Genomic DNA, 25,163 nt, shown 5'->3' on the forward strand with positions numbered 1-25,163 from the left:
TTTTTTTCTTGAGTGTATTAGACTAGAGAAAGAGCCTGCGCCTTTTTTGTGTCCGAATAATCTATTGATTAAATTTCTTCTATGCTTGATTTGAAGGACGAGAGGTGGTTTCCTCTTGCATAGTGTTGGGTAGCTTTTCTTTCCCATACCACTGCTGGGGTAGGTTTACGAGGGGGACAAGGGTCATACTAGTCCCCATTTTTGCCACCATTAGCATGTGGACCGCTGGTCACTATAAGGGCAAGAGCTGTATGGTGATTCTCCACGTCCAGATCGTGTCTGCATCCAGCTATGTCACTTCTGTGCTCTGCAATTCCTATTCCATCCCCAATTGGTTTTCAGGGACAGCTGAGAACTTGATTGCAGTTCTCAAAGACGTTAATGAACTAAGTCATAGCTGTATCAGAGACCACCTTCTGTCTGTACTTAGCAAAATAAATTTCATTCTAGTAGATAATCAGACATTGGGGGGAAAGTGCTTGAATTTCAAGGAGTTTATAGGCTAAGGCTGTGCATTTCATCCTCGTCCCAAGAGAAGACTAGATGTGCAGAGGAACACCAATGTAATTTCCCTGTTGAGTCATTAGCAACATGGTGCTGGCTGTTTTAGGACAGTCTGTTAGTATATTGATGTTTTGGAGCAATGAATCTCCTACAATTCAGAGCCAAATCAAACCTGTTGAATACATTTAAATAGTGAAAGTTTTAAAAAAGATGCCTCTGTGTGGATGTTTTGTGAATGCCAAGGGGATGATTTGACAGGATCACTGCAAACTAAGTCATTCATACAGCTTTGAAACAATCATAATCCTGTATAGTCCACATTTTTAGACTTTTAAAATGCTCCTTGATGTCATTCTGCTCAAGAAGGAGGGCTGTTTTTTCACTGGGCTTAACATTTTGAGCACCAGAACAAGGAGATTTCAGTGTTGTAGGTTACACAGAGTTTGGGGACTTTAACTGTTTTTCTTTTTTTTTTTCTCCCCACAGCTGTTTGAAGCTGCATTGCAGGGTATTTTCCATCAAAACCTCCATGGAAATTTCTTTGTTCAGTTTACTTTGTAGTTCAACACTTAGGATCAAAACTGTGGTGGTTTTCCGTGGCAGAGGCTGTGCTTTTGGTAGCTACTGATTTGGAGGTTGTGTGTCTCATCTCTGCTGAATTTGAGCTCCTAGATGGTTCCCTCTTGTTTCCCTGCCTTATCTTTGGAAAAAAAAAAAAAAACAAAAAAACCAACCCCCCAACAAACTATGAAAGAAGTGATACAGCCTCAGGCAACATTATTTTAATTGCACATAGTTGGTAGACCGGGAAGAGTGTGGGATGGGAAAGGAAGAAATGAGTTCAATGTTGCACAGATGCAAAAGTATCATTTCACTGAGGTGAATTTGGGATTTGCACATTATCTAGCCCTTGGCTACTGCTGCTGTCTGATGGACTGCACTTTTAATTATTTTTTAAGGGCACCAAGAGTCTGCGGTTGATGTTCTTTTATTCTAGGCTAGGTTGCCTAACACTTTTCATTATAAAAGATTTTTGTACCTCTATTATTTTTTAAAGGATATTCTGTTAAGTCTACTATTTACTGCAGGTCTTTGGAATTCAGCAGAGATAACCGCAAAGCCAAAAAAGTGCTTTTTCTTTGTTACTTGAAATCCTAGAGTGTTTTTTTAGCTCAGTTACAACAGATTGAAAACAGATACTCTTTTTCTCTTGTTGCTTTTGTTGTCTGCAGAATTTTGGCAGCTTGTCAAAACACTGCCTGAGCACAAATATTCTTATCAAAATCTGGTCCCACACTGCTGACAGCAGTGCACGGGGAAGCATTACTGGGAACGAGGGATGGAGTGGTAACACCGAGAAGAAGGAACTGCGAGAAGGGCAGATTTTTTTATTTAATAATACATGGTTAACAGATGGGCAGGGCTCAAGAAATTTGGTAAGGGGTGAGGACAAGCTGCTGGGGCTGTAGTTTGTAGGTCCCATGTCTCACACAATTGATCACCTTGTGTGTAGGGAATGAAGCCACAGATTACAAGGACAGGTAAGGCTGTTCTTATGGATTGGATGAATGATATACGGAGGAGGCTGTATATAAGCCTTGCTTCCTCTTTAAAGGATTGGTTAAAGCAATTTTAGGATGGATGGCCACTAATCCCCTTTTTGGACGCTATTGATGACAGAACTGGACTCTTCTCATTTCTGAGGTTCGTGGGAACATTAAAATGCTAAGTTCACCTGTGATCTATAGGAATGAGCAATCTGCAAATCTGTGACTGGAGACAAGTTCCAAAGTTCTGCCCTCGGCTCCAGCAGTGATTCACTGTTCTTATTGATAAAAGGAGAAAGGTAGCATGTTCTTATTCCACAGGGCAGATAAGAAGATAACGTGCACTGATGCTTGAATGACATGATGGGGAAAAGTGTCTTATTAAGAGGAAAGTAACAGTTCTGAAGCCAGCATAAAGACTGGTTGGCATGGTATCCTCAAATGATCAGGATAAAAATAAATATGCAATTGTTTTGCACTTTGAACACCTTATATTTTGCTCACTGCCTCACCTGCTGGAGTGAGGCTCCAGTGGGAAGAAATAGTGTATCATTTTGTAATTACAGGCCTGTAAAAATATATATTTGATTTACAGAGCTAAATTGCGATTGCTTAGCCAAACTGTTTTGATTTTAGTTTCTGAGTGCTCGACTTTGTCACTTTAAAAAGTGTTCAATGAATGTAATGTGATCATACTTTTGAAAAAAAGATGGAGCCAGTATAAATACTCGTTTCTTTGTTCCTCTTTTTTCCCCTGCGATTGTAAAATGCTTCTCTCGCTCTGAATAGGAATACTTGTGTTGCTAATTGTGGTGGGTTGACCCTGGCTGGGGGCCAGGTGCCCACCAGAGCCGCTCTCTCACTCCCCTCATTCACCAAACAGGGGAGAAAAGGCATAACGAAATGCTTGTAGGTCGAGATAAGGACAGGGAGAGATCACTCTCTAATTGTTGTCACGAGCAAAACAGACCAAACTTAGAGAGGGAATTCATCTAATTTATTACTAGGCAAAACAGAGTAGAGGAATGAGAAAATAAAATCAACTCTTAAAACACTTCCCCCCACCCCTCCCATCTTCCCGGGCTCAACTTCACTCCCGGCTTCAACCTTCCCCCCCCCCTCAGCGGCACAGGGGGACGGGGAACGGGAGTTACGGTCAGTTCATCTCACGGTGTTTCTGCCGCCTCTTCATCCTCAGGGGGAGGACTCCTCTCATCGTTCCCCTGCTCCAGCATGGAGTCCCTCTCACGGGGTGCAGACCTTCAGGAGCAAACTGCTCCAGCGTGGGGTCCCCCGCGGGGTCACAAGTCCTGCCAGCAAACCTGCCCTGGCGTGGGCTCCCCTCTTCATGGGTCCACCGGTCCGGCCTGGAACTTGCTCCAGCATGGGCTTCCCACGGGCCGCAGCCTCCTTCAGGTGTCTCCACCTGCTCCGGCGTGGGGTCCTCCACGGGCTGCAGGTGGAATCGCTACACCCCCTCATCCTTCCTCCATGGGCTGCAGGGGGACAGCCTGCTTCACCATGGCCTTCACCACGGGCTGCAGGGGGATCTCTGCTCCGGCGCCTGGAGCTCCTCCTCCCCCTCCATCTGCAATGACCTTGGTGTCTGCAGAGTTTCTTACATCTTCTCACTCCTCTCTCCGGCTGCAAAAGCTCTCTCCCTCTAAGTGTTTTTCTACTTCTTAAATATGTTATCACAGAGGCGCTGATTGGCTTGGCCTTGGCCAGCGGCGGGCCCGTCTTAGAGCCGGCTGGCATTGGCTCTGTCAGACACAGGGGGAGCTTCTAGCAGCTTCTCACAGAAGCCACCCCTGTAGCCCCCCCGCTACCAAAACCCTGCCACGCAAACCCAACACATTCCACCCCTCGCCTCTGTGAATCACATATTTAAGAATTATTAAAACATATTCAACAGAAAAACTACACACACACTAATCACATCTACAAGGAAAAAGAAAAAGAATTCCCCCCACCAGAATCAAAGCAACACTATCACAACACTAAACAAGAGTAGACAATACACACAGAATCCACCTCTCGTCCCTTCACCGCTATTTCACTCTCAATCTACGTTCAGTCAATGTTTTGCTCATTACCTCTTCCAATTACTGTCCTTATCTCAATTTTCTCCTGCCCCACGTTGGGCGCCAAAAAGGACTGTGGTGGGTTGAGCCTGGCTGGGGGCCAGGTGCCCACCAGAGCCGCTCTATCACTCCCCTCTTCAGTAAGGCAGGGAGGGGAGAAAGGAGGATGGAAAAAAAAAACAACCCCAAACTCGTGGGTCGAGATAAAGGCAGTTTAATGTAGCTAAAGCAAAAAAGCCGCGCGCGGAAGCAAAGCAAAAAGCAAAAGATTATTCTCTACTTCCCATCAGCAGGCGATGTTCGGCCACTTCCTGGGAAGTAGGGCTTCAGTATGCGTACCCCTTACTCCGGAAGACAAACATTGTAAAAAAAAACAACGAATGCCCCCGCCCTGTTCCTCCCCCTATTCTCAGTTTCTTATTGCTGAGCAGACGTCATATGGTATGGAATATCTCTTTGGTCAGTTTGGGTCAGCTGTCCTAGCTGTGTCCCCTCCCAAGATCTTGCCCACCCCCAGCGTGCTGCTGGGGAAAAAGAAATGTTGGAAAGACAGCCTTGATGTGTGCTGGCACTACTCAGTAGTAGCCAAAACACTGGTGTGTTATCAACAGTTTGCTAGCTACCAATACACAGCACAGCACCATGAGGGCTGCTGTGGGGAGAATTAACTCCATCTCAGCTAGACCCAATACACTAATGCTGATTGTATAATTAGGGCTTTTAATTTCCTGTATGAAAAATGGGAGTGGTTTTTATTTTGTTTGTTGTTGTTTTGTGTAAATAGCAAAGTGTTAGGGAGTATAATTAGATGTCTCTGATGGCCTGTCTTGTTCCAGGCGGTAGCTTCTCTATTTGGTTTTGTCTGAAGTCTGGCTAGAAGTGGATATTTTGCAGGTTGCTGGGGATCGTATCAAACTTTCTCTCAGGCTTCTTTCAGCTAAAGCTGTTTACCAAGAAATTCTAGTAATAATTTTAGCAGGAAAAATTTCTATTTATAGCTCAGCTGTCTGTTTGTACTCCATGGTTTTTTGTTGTTAGGTTCCTAGAGAGCTTTAGGAACAAAGGAAAGTAACATCTACCGAAGTATTCCTTATACAGGCTGCTTAATATACTATGTACAATATGGTGAATGTTTAAACAGACTTTTTATTGCCTGTTTATTTTAAGAAGACGACATTACCTGTTTTGAGGCAAGTACTCAGCAGAAAAAGCACTATCTGCTGCTGGTAGGGATGAGCAGCTTTCAGTTTTAAACTCATGACCGCTGTTTTCTCAGTGTGTGCCCTGTATTGTAGGATTGATCCTCTTTCTCTCTATATTTAGTTTGTTCTTAGAAAATAAGTCTTTTGCTCAGCAAAAAAAAAAAAAAAAAGAAAAAATTTCTATGGAAGAGAAAAGATGTTAAATACTTGAAATCATGCTCTGATTTAATTACCTTTCTGCTCTTACAGTGCAATCTCTGTGTTTGGGACATTGCACTGTGAAGAATTGTTCTCCAAGCTGTACGTGCATATCCAAACCTGTTTGGCTGATGAACCACCATTTATTGTTTGGTGAGACTAAATGTGTTTATAAATCTCTCGGAGTTTTGTTACTTGTTATATAATAAGAATGATCCAATAGCCTGGTGATGCAGAGGGGTGAGAATATTGTCTTTATGTCTCTTGATTTCCTTGGTGATTTTTTCTTTTCTTTGTTACATTTTATTGAGAGGATAAATAGATTTTAATCTGATTTAAAATAGAATTTGATTCTTTAGACATGTCCTTGTCTGTGGCACCTTAACTGAACATTGGAAGAGTTCCTCATTATAAGAGGAAGTGAGAGAGCAATTAACGTCTTTCTCTTTAACGGTTTTCATGTAATGATTTCCCATCTGTGCAGCCTCCAAATTCTTTTGGTTTTCTTGGCTGAGGTAGAACTTTCTTTCAATGGAAATTTGGGCACTGAAGGGCAGTTGGCAAACTACAGATTGTGGATGTGGGAAAGGAAAAGGAAAATGAAACATGGAATGGAGAAGTTTTAAATCTTGCAGTTTGGTGACCAAGAGAGCTGGTCCTTTGGAACTGAACTTTTGATAACATCACTGAGCCACAGAAAAAAGAAAAGTGTATTAATGAAATATGTTTTGGACTAGATATTTTTAGTAGTATTCTACGTTTTCTTTCTTTCCTTAAACACTTGAACCCCTTGTATAGAAGGCTGCACTAGGAAAATTTAAGTAACTGTAACCTCTCGGGCAGACTATATTCAAATTTCTCAGCTCTTTTAAAAGAAAATTAATTGAGTTTATGACCAAAGAGATCTGGAAGATCTGCTTCACAAGAACACTAAATTCTTGCGATACTTAACTTGTTCCAGTATATAGGCTTCAGACTTCTGTTGATAATAGTTACATGTGTTAAATTTGATATAAATCACATGCATACATGAAACTTTTAGTCAATAACCTAATGCAAAACTTCTCAAAGATCTATCCTACTCTGGCAAAATTGCTGGATCAGACATTACATGCAAAGTAGTACTAGTTCTAACAACCTCTCGCTTGAATAACTACTAAAAGTATCATCATTTTAGAATCAACTGTATTGTGGCTTGGGTTATCAGCTGTAAATAGGAGAGGACACCAAAGAAAACAGTTTAAATCACAGATGACGTACCACATTTTGTTGACGTAATACAATAAGTCTCTGTGTCTTAAGAATCAACTGGACATAGCAGGTGAATAGGATCATGAGATCTCTTCAGTTCCTTCTCTTTTAGCGCTTAACATCCTTAAATTCCTTTGCAATCTCTGCAGGCACAGCTTATACCTTGTGTTCTCAGGCAAATCTGTAGAATTATATACCCTATAGTGTATTTTCCTTATACTTACTATTGAGATTGCAATGTTTAATTGAAAAATCTGTTCACTTACCCACTGATACTCACTGTTGTGAGAGCACATCTTTCAATTATGACCTTCGAATTCATAAAAGTTTGTAAATAACTCATATTACTTTTTTAAATGTCGTGTTTCCATTTATATTTTCCCCAAGTAAAGTTTCCCAGCCACTTTTACAACCATGCAAGACTAACATCACATCTTGTGATGAGAATGTCACGAGGGATTGCCAAAAAGTTTTAGAAGATACTGTTTTTGGGGTACCCACACGTTTGGTACCCTATTATATTTTTCAGTATTTTCCTAGGAAAATACTTTGGCCATTATTTTTTGGCTCTTCCATTAATCTCTTTTTAAAGCCAAGGATGATGATTTTCTCTTTGGTCTTCCTGAGGTGACCTTCCCTGACTTCTCAAAGGTTATTGCTGATGTTCTGGCATGAATTCTGCCAGACTGCAACCAAATGTTGAGAACTGATGTCTTTTGCCATTTTTGGAAAGGTGGGAGAAGGGGTTTGGAGTCTGTACTTGTGCAACTGCTGCTTGACAGCTTTAATTTTTCCTTCTCCCTCTCCTCCAGCAAGAGAAATCTTCATCTCCCTGTGGCAAGATAAGATCCACAGGTTTTTTTTTTCCCTTCATTGCAGCTTTTTCATCATGTATTAATTCTGTTTTAATGATTTGCTGCAAATAGAAAAAACTGATACAGCAGAGTCTTCATTAGAATAAGATTAAATGATGAAATGATTGTTGTTTAACAATTTCAGGAATAAATGTCATGTTGCAAAAGCTAACCTCTTTAGTGTCCTTTGGTTATCTTAAGGTTATAAGCTCATTTGCTGATGTCTCCGTAGACTGGAAATCAGTGTCAGCGGAGATAGCAAGTATGGGCCATAATTACTGGTTCGTGGCAAGATGTTGAGTGTGAAAATAACTGGGTGTCATTGAAGAGGTTAGATTAACTGTTAGAGCTGACAATATATAATTGCTTATGAACCGCATTCTTTAACAATGAAAATTGCGTTACTTGAGGCTGTTTCTTCTTAGCATAGTGTGTCTGGCTGTAGAACTGGTTTTAATTAGAGGTTGAAACAGCTGAGAACTAAGTGCTCACTTATTTTTAGCCAAGATAAATATCAGCTAAAACAGATTTTCCTCGGAATTATATGAATAAAGGGTAATGACAGACAAATATTTGAAAATGTAGGTACAGGTAGTTTAATGGAGTTTGAAACAAATGACTTCAAGCCCATAGTATATATATAGAATGTCTCTCTTAATTGATTTCACCTTGATAGTGCTGAACACTGAGATTATCACTCTTTAACCTGAGTTTCTCGATTGTGTCAGTGTGTAGACTCTCAATAGACCTTCTCAGTTGTCTCATCTTGAGTAGCAAGCGGGGTTGTTGGTACTAAAGTGTAAGCCTCACACATGTTGTCACAGCTGTCTTACTAGGTGCACGTTTGGGAAAGAAGGTTTTGTATATCAGGGCTGCTGGTGGATGCTAACAAAGTTCTGAGATTTTAAAGTTGTGACGAATGACGTCATATACAAAGAGGCCCCAGTTAATTTCGTGTACGGTTCCGGACTAGACTTTATGATTAACTAATGCCTGTTTCCTCTTTGGTTGTTAGTTTTTCCTTTTGTGGGGCAGTACTCAATTTGCTGCACTTCACAGGGGCTTGAGTTCTTCAGAGAGATCGGTCACTCTTGTGGCTCACTTCAGGCATCCACAATCTCTTGAGATTTTTTACACAACTTGTGCTAGTGCCTTTGTATCAAAACTACATGTGCAATGGGAGAGAATCCCCGAAAGAATGTAAAAGCCCTTCCCATAGTGAGAGTGGTGGCCAGAAGGTGGCTCACAACACAGAGCTGGTTCCCATCAAGCTGGGTGCTACATGAATTGTTCTTGAGGGTTATGCCTATTTCTTGGACCCCATATGAATGAGCCTGGTCTACAACATGAAAACTTCAACACACTGTCCCGTCCTATTTTGTGTTCAGCACTAATGTGGTAGGTGCCCAGTTCTTGAAACATTTCATGTGACAGTCTGGAGTACATAAGAAAGGCAGTGATGTGCCGTCGTCCACTTCATAGTCCAAATGCATAAGCCTTGTGTTTTGATAAAAATGTAGTGTGGGAAGAAGTTTAGTCACTTCTTCTCGAGTTGATTGATTTTTATATGACTCTTTACAGGTTGTCAACTAACTGTAAACATTCTTATATGTTACTTGTATTCATGTTTCATCCTGTAGAGTTACTGTATTTTGTTGAAAAGTAGCTCAACTTTCTACTGTATTTTGAATAAATTTGTTAAGGCTTTTAAGAGAAAACATCCACTTAGGGCTCACCTTTTTTTTTCCCTCAGTCTTTGAAACTACCAGTGAATCCAGCAACATCTTACAAAAATTTTGCTCAGGGACCTTTAGAATGGGTTTTCAGGTCTGAAAGACTCCTTGGCCTGATTTTACCTTTTCCTTTCTCACTCTGATCTCTCTCTTCATCCCATGTATGTAGGTAACAGAACTGCACCTCCCGTGGCTATGTGTCATGGAGAAGTTGGGCAGGTCTCGAACCAGTTTTAGGAGAATCATAGAGTCATACACTGGTTTAGGTTGGAAGGGACCTTAATTATCATCTAGTTCCAACCCCCCTGCCGTGGGCAGGGACACCCTCCACTAGACCAGGTTGCCCAAAGCCCCATCCAACCTGGCCTTTAACACTTCCAGGGAGGGGGCAGCCACAGCTTCTCTGGGCCACCTGTGCCAGTGTCTCACCACTCTCATCATAAAGAATTTCTTCCTTAGGTCTGATCTAGATCTACCCTCTTTTAGTTTAAAACTGTTAGCCCTTGTCCTTTGTACCATAATTTTTTCAATACAACTTCATTAAAACCAATTCTGACCCCCGATTCACTTTGCTTTTGTGCTCAAAAAAATGTATATATAAAAAAAAAAATTACAGAAGTCTAAAGTCACAATGTCTGGACTTCCAGACAAATTGTACAGATTAATGCAAAATGGCATTTCAAAACAATTTAGTTGAACTTGAACCAATCCTGTGTGACAGTGCTCAATTAAGTTTAAATTTGATTCATTTCAGTATATTTTTTCTTAGTAAAAAATAATGGTGTGAACAGAATGGATATGTTTTAAACTAGTATTCATCCTTGGCTAGACCCAAATTAAGGTTTACCCTGCACTTTAACTGAAACTCCACCTTATAAAAATTTCAGTATATGCTCAGGACATCAATGTAGATTATGTTGGCTGGTAGAGAAAGAACCTAGAGTGGGTGTAAAAAAACATCAGGGCTGAAAAATTGCCAGACATTAATCTCCTCAGCGCTGATTCTAACGAGGCTGACGCGAGTCCTAATTGAACTAGTGCAATGAGAACCAGAGCGGCAGGGGGCTGGCAGAAAGCACGCAGTTCATCAGTGGATGCTGTTTTGGAGTTTTTTTACTAGTAGTGAGTGTGTAGTCCTGAAGATATGAGATAACTTTCACAGATATGAGACACTTTCCCAGAAATCTGAATTTGGCTTAGAAATACAGAAACAGGCTATCTCTGAGGCAAGCAAGGAGTATAAAACTTCACCTTGACGTGTCTAGTTTATTTCCCATGTGCTTCTGATGAATAGCTGACCAGGTTGATGTTGGTAGGTGGTAATTCAGAGCTACTGTATTGAGGAAGTCTGCGCTGTTATCAAAGGATACTTTTCTTTCCTGGTCACAAGCTGTAGTACCATACGGAAAGTTTTACTGGTAGGATATTAAGGTTGAGCTTTCCAATTCTATTGGGACCATTGGCATGTCTTTTCCTGGAAAGGAATCTCAAGGTAAAATTTTTGAATGGTTTAGATTTCTTTTGTAGTGACAAAATTTTGCTCCTGTATCCTTTTTTGGAGGACACATGGGTGGGAGAAAGGTGCTGCAGCTATTTTGCGAGTAGTTAGGGAATTAGAATGGAATGTGCATTTGCAAAACTGAAAGGCAAACTGAGATATCTGATGGCCACGCTCTAAGCCGAGGGAAAATATCTGCCTTTCCCTGGGTGCCTTCTGGTTTTTGTTCTGTTTTGGTAAGACTTTTCTGAGAGCAAGGAATCCATGCCTGTGGATATTGGGAGAGATGGGTAGCATAATGAGCTGTTTAATGAATGTTTTGAGCAGCCGGAGGGACTCTTTCTGAGGATCACATGCCAGGAAACATCTTGCTTTGCTTGTGTATGAAGCCTTATTGGCAACACTGCCCATGCTGGTGTGTGCATTGTGCAATGTTGGAACACTTCATGTGAGATTTACACAGTTCTTCACAAACTGTTGCAGTGTGGGGTCCCTTCCATGGGGTGCAGACCTTCAGGAGCAGACTGCTTCGGTGTGGGTCCCCCACGGGGTCACAAGTCCTGCCAGCAAACCTGCTCCAGCATGGGCTCCTCTCTCCACGAGGCCACAGGTCCTGCCGAGAGCCTGCTCCAGCATGGGCTTCCCATGGGGCCACAGCCTCCTTCAGGTGCCTCCGCCTGCTCTCGCATGGGGTCCTCCGTGGGATGCAGGTGGATATCTGCTCCACCATGGACCTCCATGGGCTGCAGGGGGACAGCCTGCCTCACCATGGTCTTCTCCAGGGGCTGCAGGGGAATGTCTGCTCCGGTGCCTGGAGCAATTCCTGCCCCTCATTCTGCACTGACCTTAGTGTATGCAGAGTTGTTCCTCTCATGTATTCTCACTCCTCTCTCCTGCTGCAATTGTTCTTGGTGTTTTGTGGGTTTTTTCCCCTCTTCTTAACTCTGTTATCCCAGAGGCACTACCATCATCACTGATGGGCTCGGCCTTGGCCAGCAGTGGGTCCATCTTGGAGCTGGCTGGCATTGGCTCTGTTGGACATGGGGGAAGCTTCTAGCAGCTTCTCACAGAAGCCACCCCTGTAGCTGCGCGCCCCCCCCCCCCCCCCGTTACTAAAACCTGGCCTCACAAACCCAATACACCCAGTCAATATACTAATATAGTGTCTGTTAACATCCATGATGGCAGAGCCTTCTGTTAAAGGGAAAAACATTAAAACAGTGCAGGAATGGATTAAGGGGGGAAAAGGAATCTGTTATTGTCCACAGCTGTAACAGAGGACTTGTTTGGAGAGCATTAAGGGACACTTCTAGTACCTCAGAAGTGTTGAAAGACTGAAGATTGCAAGAGTACATGTAAAGTATGTGACAGTCATTAACCACGTGATCTTGTTATCATCCAGCCAAGCTCCTCCATTTCCAAAAATCATGTCTGTAAGAATCATCTGTTGTTTTGCCTCTCCTTAATTTGTCTCTCCTTATCTGTTCTTTCATTTGTCCTTTGGCAACCCATCCCTTGAAAGTTTCTCTCCTTCCCTGGAGATCCCAAGAATTCTTTGAACATGTTTGATTTACCTGATCTTAAGGAAGTGCCAGCAGCTGTAAGGAAAAGAAAAAGAGAGAGTTGGAAACCAATTCTACTTGCACTCACCTGTCTTATGACAACAGAAATGCTGGCTCTCAGGAGAGTGTCTGACATCATGACTTGGAGTTGATTTTGTAAAAAATGGAATCTGGATCCTACTGCATTAATCTGGTGACCCTTAAGGACTATGCTTGGCCAGATGTGTGAACTTTATGAATGGTTTGCCTCACAGTCTCATCCCTTGATATTGTGTTGTGTCAACCAGCATTTGCATTCAGATTCATGGCTTTCATGGTTTTACGTCTCTTGTTTTTCTTGGTGATAAGATCCAAGAATTTTATTGTTGTTGTCATCACTGATGGGGAATTTCCCAGAAAATGCACTGGTTGAGCAGTGAGATGTTTTTTCAGTAAATAGTCTCATAGATACTGAAGCCCCAAGAGCTATATTGGAAACTGGAATGTTATCTTCTAGCTTGTTGGAGTGCATTTCTCAAAAACCAGCATTTTTTAGTTTGTGTCTTGGGACACAGGCTTCCAAAAAGTCATAGAGAAGGGAAGCCAATTGTCAGAGAGTGTAAAACTGCTATTCAGAGGTCTATATCTTTGTTTTGGGGGCCTTCAGGTAAAAAAGAGGTTGAAAACCATGATGTGGAGCTGCATTTGAGCACTCTGGTCCTACACAGTGATCTGGTGGTTTATCAGCTAAGCAGGACAGAGTACAGATGGACTTTCAAACACTTCTTCCCAATGCCGTGGTGGTCAAGAGGCCATGTTGATACTCATATAATAAAGGTTATAACACTGCATATGAATTCTACATCATAAATAGTTACCAACTGTGTAGTCGCATTTAAATTGCAAGATAATGTTGGGTGCATGATGAGCTAATATGATGCATAAATTATCTAGCTTTTATGATATTCAGCTAAAAAGCCGGGCTGTCCACATAGCCACAAAAGCATGAGGACTGATAATTGGAGGACTTGGCAGGTAACCACCATTACTCTAGGACAGTTGGACATATACATTTACTTTACTGAAGTTGTCGTCAAAGGTACTTCAACATCAAAATACACTTTCAAATTCGATAGAATGACAGGTGTGAAAGGTCCTATGTTTTATAGTAAAAAAAATGTAAATTCAGATGACCGTGTTGCAGGTTAACTTGAGTGATTGTACTTTTGAAGTGTGGATAACCCTTTAATTTAAGCTCTAAGTACTACTGGGAACATCCCTAAGTCAGGTACTTGACCTTGATTCTTTGCTTTGGATTAAAACTCTATTCTGAGATTCTGTCTATGTGAGCTTCGTTCCATCTATTACCTAGGTTAGAGTATCTGACCTTGTCAGAGTTTTTAATTTCTTACTAGACTTGAACAACTTTGCAAGTATTAATCTAAACAGTCTCAAAACATTCTTCCTAGGGTTCCTGCAGCTAAAATCAGGCTCTTCATCTAAACAGATCAGATGAAAATTGTCTGTTTTGTGTTAAGTTTTTTAAACATACACAGAGAAAGGCTTTATATTTAGAAATAAACTGTGTATTCTACTCTAGAAAGTCCTTGATTAGAGTTATACTCTCTCCCTTGTGTAAAGGTAGCAATGCTCCCACACTGGTAGGCTGGTGAAGTAAATTAAGAAGCTGTTGTCATCTGTGCAGGCATTGAACTGACTCTAGATGCTTCCAGAAAATAGAAGTATAAAACCACTTTCTTAAATTATTTAGGAAGATGTATATTTAAAAAAACTTAGTAGAACAATGTACTGTTTAGCGCTGATATAATGCAGTGTTGAATTTATCGTACAATACAGTCTTTTCACTTCTCTGGAAATCGTCTATGAATGCTCTTTAAAATAATAGAAGGTTCCCTTCTGTTATGTGCAGTTCAATAACCTGCAGTATAATTTGGTATTGCATAGAGATTATTTGAGTCTTCTGCCAATAACAGCTGCCTGTCTAACTTAGTCTGGATATCAGAATGACTCCCATGGCTATTGTATCTGAATGAATCATCAAAATAACTAAATTTATCTTTTCCCTCTTCTATGAATAAGAAAGCATTTTTGCTATTTCCAACTGTGAAATGAAGGTAAAAAAAGTAAAGTGAAAAGTTGCCTAATGCAATCATCGGGAAGTCTGTGGCAGGTGGGAATTGAGTCCCCATCCCTGATTCACAAGTCATGCCTTTGCCACACTGTTTTTCCTGGGCTTCTTACATTTTGTAAAATTCATAATTTTTCAGTACTGTCTATATTCTGTAAGAAGTCTGTACTCGCTAATTTACTTTCAGTTTTGACATATGATTGGGCAGGGTATAAATTGCGTTTCCATCCACTGTGTCTTTCAGGTTCCTCTTTTGTGAGATCACATTAGCAAAGAGTCATCGAAGCCTCTAGACTGACTCTAATGCAGTTGCCCATGTGAGCATTTGTAAGAGGTGTTGTTTTTAGAAAAATTGTGATAAGTACAAGCTAAGAAAAATAGATGCGAAATATAGAACCTTATTTGCCCTTTCAGTCAATTTGAAACCTTAATCTAGATTGCACAGGCTGGTTTTGAAATTTTTGTTCTTTAAGACTTAATGCCATAGAATAACATTTGACGTTTTCATGGGTTCCTGGATCAGGTCTGATTCTATTGAGGATAACTTTTCCATAAATATATCAGAATTTTATTTACGATATAAGTGAGAGCCAAGATGCCACAGTCTTAAATGGTATCACTGTATTTTGGTGCTAATTTTTTTTTTCTTTCTGACAGAAATGTTAATGAAATAACAAAATAATGGGTAATTGTGTTGCCTAATTATTTATGATTGGCATTTCAGCCTCGGTTGCTTACTGTTTAGAAGGAAGTTTGAGAAGATGTATTTCAGGAGATAGATACTGCTCTTAAGTATGCAGTGTGGTAGGTCTATTGTCTCCATTTATTTAAAGAAAGTAAAAAAAAAAAAGTTATTTTTAAGTACAATTATTTTTACATTCCTTCTTTGGTCTGATGCATAAAAATTCCTTTTTTGTTTGGTTCTTGCAGACTACAAATAATTTAACAAACACGATTTGCAAACCAGTAAGTTGCCAAAGAAAATATGTTTGTAACATTGTCTGAAACAGCCATCCCTATCCCAAAGTATAGAAAACCGTACAATTTTAGTCTCTTGCATTTTTTTTGTAACAAAAAAATCATTCTGACTTTAGGTGGCAAGAAAATGAGATGTGCCAAACTGTTCCAGGCTGCTCTAAAGTGCAGTAGGCAACAGATGGAGTAACACAGACGGTTAATTCTTCATGTGTGTCTGAGTGAGCATAAAGTTCTGGAGTGCTCCCAAATTTGCATCTAAATGGAGTATGCACCCCGTTTGATTACAAACATGCATGGAGATTTTTCTGTTTGTACAGTGAGCTGAGAAGAGGGAGGGGGAAGATGAGAAAGGATGCTGTGGAAAGCCATGTAGGTCCTGGGGTGAAAAGGTGCTTATAAGGGAAGCTGAACTGTGAGTTCTTTGGGAACGTAATCGTCCTCCCTTTGAAAACAAAGGAATTTTTGCTGTTGACTTGGAGAGGACCTTGAATCAGATCCGGGCATAACAGGTTTCTGCGTGTGCCTTTGGGACTGCTGTATCAATGCAGAAAAGGAAGAAGCTGTGCTCCCTGTTGGGAGCTCATGCTGGAAAAAAATGTAATTTGGCAGCCGTACTCAGGATTGCTTCCCTGTTCATGACAGTAGTATCCGGATGTATAGCACAGGATATCATGTGCTTTTGTTGTGTCTTAAACAAATGTAATCCTCTCGCCTTGGCGCTAAGTGATTCAGTAACTCATGAAAGCATCAATTTGGGATGATCTGCAGTCGAGACATTAGAGCGTTAACCTGGTAGAAGGGGGTTGTTTTTTTCTGTGGTATTTCATTTTAAATAAATCAAAATTTCAGCAGCCAAAGTACTTGTAGAGATTAAAATAGACCTGAAAAGTTGTAAACGGACGTGCTAAAACCAGAAAATTAATTGGCAAATGAGTGTCAAATATAACATTGCACATTCAAAAATAGTTGTTTTTGGGTACTGGTGGTTATTTTAAAGTAATTGGATTGTTGACAGTGTGAGAACAATAATGACAGTGAACTGAAAAAGGTACAGATGTAAAACTGAGATGCTAATTTTCATGATTTTGTTGTCTAAATACATTTGTAAAACTAGATTTGTATTATTTCATTCTGGAAATAAAACTGTTGTGGTTTGTGGTTTTTTTGGGTTTGGTTTTTTTTGTTTTTTTTTTTTTTTTAAGACTCAGTCAAAGTTTGTGGATTCAATAGAGGTCGAGTAGTGTTTCTGGAGGTACTACAGCACTGCCCCACCAATTCTGGATAAAAAACACAGTCCGAGGTCATATTTCAGAAATAGAAGGAAAATAAGGACAAAGCCAGCAGAAATTACTGGCTTTCTTGTATCTTCAGAGATGCAGATTTTGGTTTAAAAGTTTGCTCTGGTTATGTTTTAGACATCGAGCTCGCTTCCCTCAAGAGTTAAGTGGCAAAAGACATAATTATGATGTTATGGCCTGAAAATCATAGTATTAAGTCCACAAAACGATGCATCCAATGCAAAAAAATACATAGCTGTGTTTATCCAGTGACTGTATAATATACATAATATAGACGGTCGACAGAGCAGAGGTCAGAACCTAGGTCTGATGCTTTCTGGGGAAGTATCTGTTGGCGCATGGAGTCACGCTGATTTTTCAGAAGCCCTTTGAACGCTGCTAAGAATTTTTTGCCAATAGATACTTAGCTTTGTTGAAGGTATTTGCTTCATGGCTAAACAGCTCTTAGTGAAGTTATTGTCTTCAAAAGAGATGTACAGGTTTGGGCCCCCCTCCAGCTGAAAAATGGAATGGAATTATACATTTCTTGCATCAAGGACCAAGACTTTAAACTGTGACCTACTGGGCCATCAACACTTTCGTATGTTCCTCGATAGAAGTGGTTGTGATGGCTCTTTTGTGAAAACCTCTTTCCTGGTGGTACGGTGTAGGTTTTGCACACATTTGTGTTGACAACACGTACCAGGTCAGACACGTTTCGATGTGAGGGAGCATCTGGACCACTCACTGCTGCCAAAGTAGGGCCCAATCTGGACACTTGTAGAAACAGAACTTTAGCCCCCTGTACAGTACTTTACTATTTGGAAACTGAGGAGCCTGAAGAACCGACTGGTGGTTTTTTTGTTTTGCAGTCATGTTTTAGAGCTTAAATACTTCATAGAAATTGTTTTGTCCCAAACCAGAGAAATCAGCTTCTTAGTCCATCAGCATAAATGTCTATGGAAGATATTTGTAAGCAGTCAGGATCATGCTCTGGGTTTGGTTTTGGTTTTCTTGAGAGAAGAGCTAAAGGCACAGTTTCTGTTGAGAAAGGTTTGCTTCTGTATGTCCCTCTCCGTGCTTGGTGGAGGTGAGGAGAGCAGAAGGAAGGCACTTATTAAAACTTGCATCGGACAATGAGTTTTCTTGAACATAGAGTTTAGAAATGTATGGTACTTAGGGTAAGAGGATTTAAAATCTGTAGGGATGTGCTCCTTCAGTGCTGATCGATGGGGTGAACTGTAAGCAGGCACTGTACTTTCAAAAGTGTAAACCAGTGCTTGCATCGGTTGTGGTATTTATAGATATGCTAAGGTAGCAGGTGCACTTTCAACATCTGTAAAAAGTCTGTTTCTTTACCTCTTGCACTCCTGCTATTCTAGAAAGAAAAATAAACAAATAAAACTTCTGGACTGTGGCCTTTTTGCCTTCCAGCGTGCTTCCCTAGTTTGTCATGAAACCAATGATTTTGCTCATCCCCATTAATTGCTCTTGTGCTGTGATGAGCAATCAGACATCATCAGGATGGGCAGCAGTGCTGACCCATACAGTGGACTTGCATCCTTCTATACTATTTCTTTTTTCTCACCCCCTCTTTTTTTTTTTTTTTTTTTGGTAACATATTTGTTCAAGCTATCACTCACCTGTTTGTTGAAGTCTCATATAAGATTCAGGTCCTCTAGGTTATGTTTTCTGTGGTGTTACTACATGGAAAATGGTTACAAGGATGTCTTGAAGTTATGTTCATGGCTGAGAGTCAGCGTTTTTACTCTAGTTTTTCGTGTTTAGGAAGCACATGTACATGAGGTTTGTCTTAAAGTCTGTTCCAGGCTTGGGCTGTTTGCAGTGTGAGTATATGAACTTTGCTCTTGCCTTTGGGCATGTTTTTGAGAGGGTATTAATTTTCCTTCGTTCTTGTGTGTCCCGTGTTTGTTAGTTGTTCACTTATCTTCCAGACCTATGATGAAGTCCAGTATCACATCTGTTGCTGTCTTCCTTCCCCTTAGATATATGCATGTAAGGTATGTAGCCTGTAGACTGCTGCTACTATATAGTTCCTGTGAAGAAAAGCTAGCTTTTATTATGATTATTTTTGACATTTATCCCTATCTTTGATCTTTGCTGAATGGGATTGTGATTCTTGTTTAATACTCTGGCTGTTTACTGATGTAATGTTTCCAGATATGTCCGTATTGGACAAGTAGAATTCCTGGAAGAAGCGTCCTCAGTGAGGTACCTGAATATTAAGCCCTGTTTTGTTAAATATGAGGATTTTATGTATATTTCTTTATTGAAGTAATTTGTGTCAAAAATTTGACTCCTTTTGCACCCCACCCCCACCACCCCTTTTATTGGTACACCCACAAAAAGAAATGGTCCGTATTAAACACTGAATTCTTCCAGTAGGTTCTGATGTGCCTGTTTCTCATGCTTGGATTTCCCAGTGCATGGTAACTGGGACCAATAACTTGCCCTTGCTTTATCACTTGAGAAGGGAAACCTTGGCATGTCAGTGTAATCAGAAGCATGATTATGTGAATGATGAGCATTACATAGACTTAAGAGGTGCTTAGGGATTTGAGGGGATTTTTTTTTTTTTTTCTGTTTTTCACTTTACCTCTGGCATTTTGCCTGCTTGACTCTTAACAGTGTCAGAATTTTTCCCGCTAGGAAACCTCTCTATATCGCTAGTGACAGATTTTTTTTATTTTGGAGTATTTATAAATGCTGCGCATTCTTTGGGAGTGCAGTATTTATGATTCCCCTTACGGAGCCACGTTCTGTTCGTGCTTGCCCGCGCGTGCACCTTCGGTTAACGGGGCGCTGGGAGCAGCACGGCTGCAGAGGAGGAATGGTTTTCGTAAAGCGGAGAAGTGGAGGTTTTGGCAGCTGCCTTCTGTTCCTGCCTGCCAGCCTTCCTCTTTAACCCTACACTAGGCACCAACTCTGCTGTTTCTCCTAACTGTGCGGTGGGGTTCCTGCTCCCCCATATCTCATGCTAAATGAATTTGTAAATGTGTGTAAGCAAACACTTTCAGGTCCTCTGCTGAAAAGCTTGGTATTAAGCTTTAAGCATTACTAATACTTCTGTTAAAATGCCAGCTATCCATCAGCAGCAGGTGTTTTCATAGGAATGAAAAAATCCCGTTTCTAAGAAATCTACAATAGACCCTTTGCCAATCGGTCATGAACGGAGCAGTGGTTTCTTGGGGGTGTTTGCTTTTCTTGAGGAACAAAGTTCAAAGCTATGTCTCGCTTCTGACTGATCTGTTGAGGGAACGTACATGAGAGAGATGCACTTCGTTCCCTTTGTGGAAGTGTGGCATGGAGAGTGCGAGTGGCTATTTTACGGTTACTAAACAAATATAGTATGACCTGTGTACTTAACTATTGATGTCTTCTTTTTTTTTTTTTTTTTTTTTTTTGATAAAGAAATTGCTCCACTTAAAGCCTGAGATTAACTAAATCCTCCCACAACGGGTCACATTTTAGCCTTGGCCTCTGTTTCCTGTGACCGTGATGCTTAGAGATGTAAGGTTGGTTTATTCCATCATCTTGACATAGCCCTGTGCTGCTGGCTATTGTCCAGAAACGTTAAAGAAATATTTTTTCCCCTAAAAATAACAGCTTTTGATTTTTATTTTTTTTTTCCAAGTAGAAATGTGACAATTCAATCTGGTCGAGGCCAGATTGCATCAGTCTGGTGAATAAATTAGGTTTGTTACAGCACTGCTTATCCCCATTTCTCTTGTGCTGTGAGCTAATATTCTTTGTTGTATCCCTCAGTTTAGTTTTACTAAATGCTCTTGAAAAACTCCGTATAACTCAGTGTTTCATGCCATGAAAAAGTATAAATTTTGCTTCTAATTGCAATTTTTATTGTGTTAAACATTTGTAGCAGCTATTGAGTGTGTTAACTGTCCATTTAGAAATGTTCTGAGGTGCCCTTTAAACTGCCTCTGTTTTTTCTGCAAAAGTTCACCTCCCACCACCGAACCAAGTAGATTATGGAGTCTTGCCAGTGAGAAATCTTAAGGGAAAAACACTGTGTTCAGAAAACGCTGCTGTATTCGGAATCCTAGGACTTGTTCTAAAAATAAACTTAATTGAAAAGATTTGTTTTCTTTTCTAATGTGGTTTACATCACTGTTTTATTAATATTTAAATAACAGAATGTCGTAACCCGGAGTACAGAAATACTTTTGTACAGAGCTCCCACCAGAGTCTTGGAAACCTTACATGAAGCATTATGATGTTTATTTTGCCACTGGCAATTTTCTTGGTTTAATGTTGCAGTACAAAGGAAGATGAAACTCTGGGCTTCCTCCAGAATGAAAACCAGATGATTAATGGGTTAAAAAGGAAAGTAATTAATTTTACCAAGTCATTATGTATACTTGGGAATAAGACTTTATTTGCCAAGGTTATTACTTGTGAGAATCCCTTTAGAAATTACTTGGAAATTTTTGCATTTTTCCCCTAAGCTACCAAAAATCTGATACTTGAACACGAAGAGTAAACCTGCTATTTTTCTTTGTATCTGTAATATTGCAAACATAAATGAAAAAATGTAGATGTGATACGTTCTCATGTGTATCTGCAAAAGGGAAAGTCAGGTTTGAAGAACCTGGCCCTACATTGCTTCTATGGGTGTTTAGGCATAATGTGTTTTTAATGTAGAGCTACCAAAAGGTACACATATTAGTTGAGTAGGAATTGATAAAATTATACCTCTTATTGGTTTAACTTTTCTACAGCAAACAGCTAGCACTAAGCGAAGCCCTCTGAATTTAGATACAGGTAGCAACAGGCAGTTTTAGAGCTTCCCATCACCATAAGAGAAGGTGGAGGGCTGCCGGCTTGCTCGTCTGATTTGACTACCGAAAGCTGTACCGATGTGATACAGCCAAGGTTTCCTTGCAGGTGTTTTTCCTGGGTACATGGGATGGAAATAAATTTGCATTGCAAAAATTCAGTAAAATGGCTTCTGCTTGATGGAAGAAGTGGTTTTGCCTGGCTTTTGGTTCCAACCCCTGTTTTACAAGGAGGGTATTTAGTCTTCAGAAGCCTCTTTCCTCCAAGACTTGGGTCGGAAACTGGGACGTTAGTCAGAAGTGGCCACCAACAGCGTCCCTGCCTTGGTGTATGCCCTTGTAGAGGCGTTGGGGAGGGGATAGGGGCAACTAAGAAGTATTTTTCTCTCTGAACATAAGTACTTTCTCATGATCAAAGAAGGGTGCATCACTGCTTGAGAGAGCTGGGTCTGGATGGCAAAGCAGGCAGCCAAATCGCGTGCTGGCTGATGAGCAGCCTCATGGTTTGGTAAATCTTAGCTCACCAACTGAGCAATTGATGCAGATCTTAAAATAAAACTGCCTCCTGCCTCAGTTTCTTGAAAAAATGCCACTAAGTGACAGAAGAAACAGGTTTTTCACATCCTTCCCTCTCTGGCCCTGGGCTGTGCTTTGAGAAGAATGTGTTCAACTAATGATCTTCAACTTTTCCAAAAGCTTTGCCAGCTGTTTGTCAGGTAGTTGGAGAGAAACTAAAATGCGATATTTTATTTTAAAATATAAAAATGAGTGCTCTACTTGTCTATCTGGATCACAGAGGCAGTATTTGTTAATTTTTTTGTCACTCGGTGTGGTTATAAATTAATATGCGTAATTATCTTAACCAGATTTTTTCTTCTTATATTTAAAGAATGGAGCCTTTTAAAAACCCTTTTGTCTCTGCAGTTCTGTTTCAATATGAGGACTATTGAACCAAACCTTACACCCTGACAAGAAGCTGAATATAGATAAGGCAAATTTTGATAAATTATGTTTTTAATTAATTTGCAATTATTTCAATATATTAAACACAAATTGCCTAGCTTCCTATCTGTTTCCAAATAATTATTGTTCTATATTGTCTTTCAGCAATGTGAAGTAAAATAATTGGATTGATGCAAAACTACAATGACTGGCTTGTAAATGAAAATCAATTTTTCCAAAGGAAAGCAGTAATGTTAGTAACTTTGGAGTTGCAGCTTCAACCGCAAGCTTATGGCAAGCTGGCATCTCTTCCAGTGTCTACCTTGGATATATTAATGTGTATCTATGGAATGTATTGATTTCTTTTTCCTTTTTTCCCTGCTGTACTGTCCTCCCATAACCTGGTATGATTATTATAAACATGGTCATGACAAAAATAGGTGCTCGATAAATCCAGATGCAGTGAATCTAAGGTCAGCTTAACATCATCAGGAACTTGCTTATGAACAGGCTTATGATTTAGGTTTTATCTTCAAAGCTTGAGTGGGAGTACGGAGCAATTTGGGGATCAGCCAGGGATTTCTATTTGTCTTTGAGTACTGAAGTCACAGTAAGGCGGTGAGCAGTGGTGCTTTATAGTCACTCTTCAAGCAATTACTTTTTATGTGTGTATAAAAGTTTCAGTTTTGTTATTATTTGATAATTCGGTGTATAAACTTGAGGATTTTCTTTAAATCATTTTTAGCTGTGTGAGAAAATAAGAGTAGACTAGAAATGATGGCAGAAGTGAAAGCTTTTCTTAAGGCCAAAGGAAATCATGTTCATTATTCTCTTTAAAGTAACTCATTACTTAAATGTGATAAAAATGAACCATTTTGAGACTGTATATTTGTTTCAGTTCCAGGCATCCATCGTCGACTGTTCTGTTTGAAGTGATGTTAAATGCGGTTGTAGAGGTGAAACTTCTAATGGACTTTTTTTTCCCATAAACTTTCAGCTGTAATTTTGCTGGTCCTAATGGAAGCTGCACCACACTATTATATTTTAAAGACATTATAACAGAGTTTTAAATTATCGAATTCTCTAACATGGCAGTGATGTTACATACGAGCAGATGGAGACAGAAGGTAAACCAGACTGTGAAGCCAAGTTTCTTGTATGTGGAGTCACCTTCACTTAAAAAACCAGTACATTTTCATCTTTCAGCTGTCCAGTGCTTCAGATGAGCTGCTATTTTTAGCAAAACATAGCAAAATCTAGCTGTTTGCCAGAGATCTCATCTCTTGCTGTGGTAAGATCACTTAGCTAGAATCAGTGAGATGATGGCCTTTCTTTTTCTTTTCATTCTCCATCTCAGTCTATGTAGAAAACTCACTGTCCTCTCTTGTTCATCTGCCTTTTTGAAACAGGGATCAATGTGTCTGATATAATGAGGAATGTTCAGGCTCTGATTTTTTCCCTTCATCTCTTCCCTAAAAACATAATTTCCCTGCTTTCTGTAGCAGTAGCATGTACATCGTGTGCAGGTCCTCAAACTTCCCATGAAGTTGTCTACAGATGGCGATTTTTGTCCCATTTCCCACTTACGCTTTTTTGTTGGGTGGTTTGAACCTGCTGATCCCGGACAAAGGCAGGTGCCACATAAGCAAGATATTCTTTTGGCATGACAGAAAAAATCTGGTCTGCCAATGTCACCTCCGGAGGAGGAGATGGAGATGTGGCCTCTCTGTACGCAGATACACTTGCAACGTAGAAGATTTTTGTAAGCATTATGTATATCACTGATGCTCACGAGCTCACACTCACATATCCATACGAAAACCTCTTCTTCCATAGTTCAGCGACACTGGAAACTGTTCTCTATGTTCACCTCATGTATATGTAGGAATTTTACTTAAGCCTTTTAGTCTGGGTGTAAATGTTCAAAAAGACTGTATTTCCTTAGGAAGCTATTGTAACATTAATTTTTAAATGGTCTTCTGATGAAGGATATTGTTAAGTTGAAGCAAAACCAATGAAATGCAATTTCTGAACATTTATTGAAGTAATAATTTGGCATAAGGCATCTGATTAATACAGGTGTGGGGTGAAAGTTTCATCTGAAATTATGACACAAATGTACACCTAGCATCAGACTTTTCCATTTTCAACAAGTTACTGAATTCTAATCTCTATTTCACAACTGGAAAAGAGCAATTAATTGAAGTAAAACACTTTTGTGAATTTGATTGAAAAATAGGAAGAAATGTCAGAGCCTTCAGAATTTTCAATGTGCTTTTATACTCATTTTCCAAATCACTTTTTCCTGCTGATTCTAAATTTGGGGACACTTATTTGTTTTTAATTTAAAATGGCCTGATGGGTTGAAATTAGCCAAGTTACACAAAATTGCTTTTGGTTTCCCGGTTGCATAAGCCTACCAGGAAGGTTGTGAGAGGTCATGCTGCCGGGGAGAGCGTGGCTGCAGTTTGGGTGTGCTCTGGCTGAACTAATCAGAAAAAAAATGTTTGTAAAGCAGGGAGTGGTTCTGTGTTAGTTTTTGCATGAGGAGAGGACCTACTTGCATCTATTTTTCTCTGTTTTCTAAGGCA

At 40.1% G+C, this 25,163-nt stretch overlaps 1 protein-coding gene across 4 annotated transcripts in view; it reads left to right on the top strand.

Moving 5' to 3' along the window:
* The window catches only part of DGKH (diacylglycerol kinase eta), a 170,019-nt gene that overhangs the window by 39,977 nt on the left and 104,879 nt on the right, over nt 1-25,163 (top strand). The window contains exon 1 of one of the 4 annotated variants that reach the window (XM_054836069.1): nt 18,770-18,837. The exons of the other annotated variants lie outside the window; for them this stretch is intronic. The gene's annotated coding sequence lies outside the window, so the exon portion shown is untranslated. Of the gene's footprint in view, nt 1-18,769; nt 18,838-25,163 lie in introns of those variants that run through there. 4 annotated transcript variants of the gene reach the window in all.

This window comes from Grus americana, chromosome 1, assembly GCF_028858705.1.
Source record: "Grus americana isolate bGruAme1 chromosome 1, bGruAme1.mat, whole genome shotgun sequence".
Lineage (NCBI taxonomy): Eukaryota > Metazoa > Chordata > Aves > Gruiformes > Gruidae > Grus > Grus americana.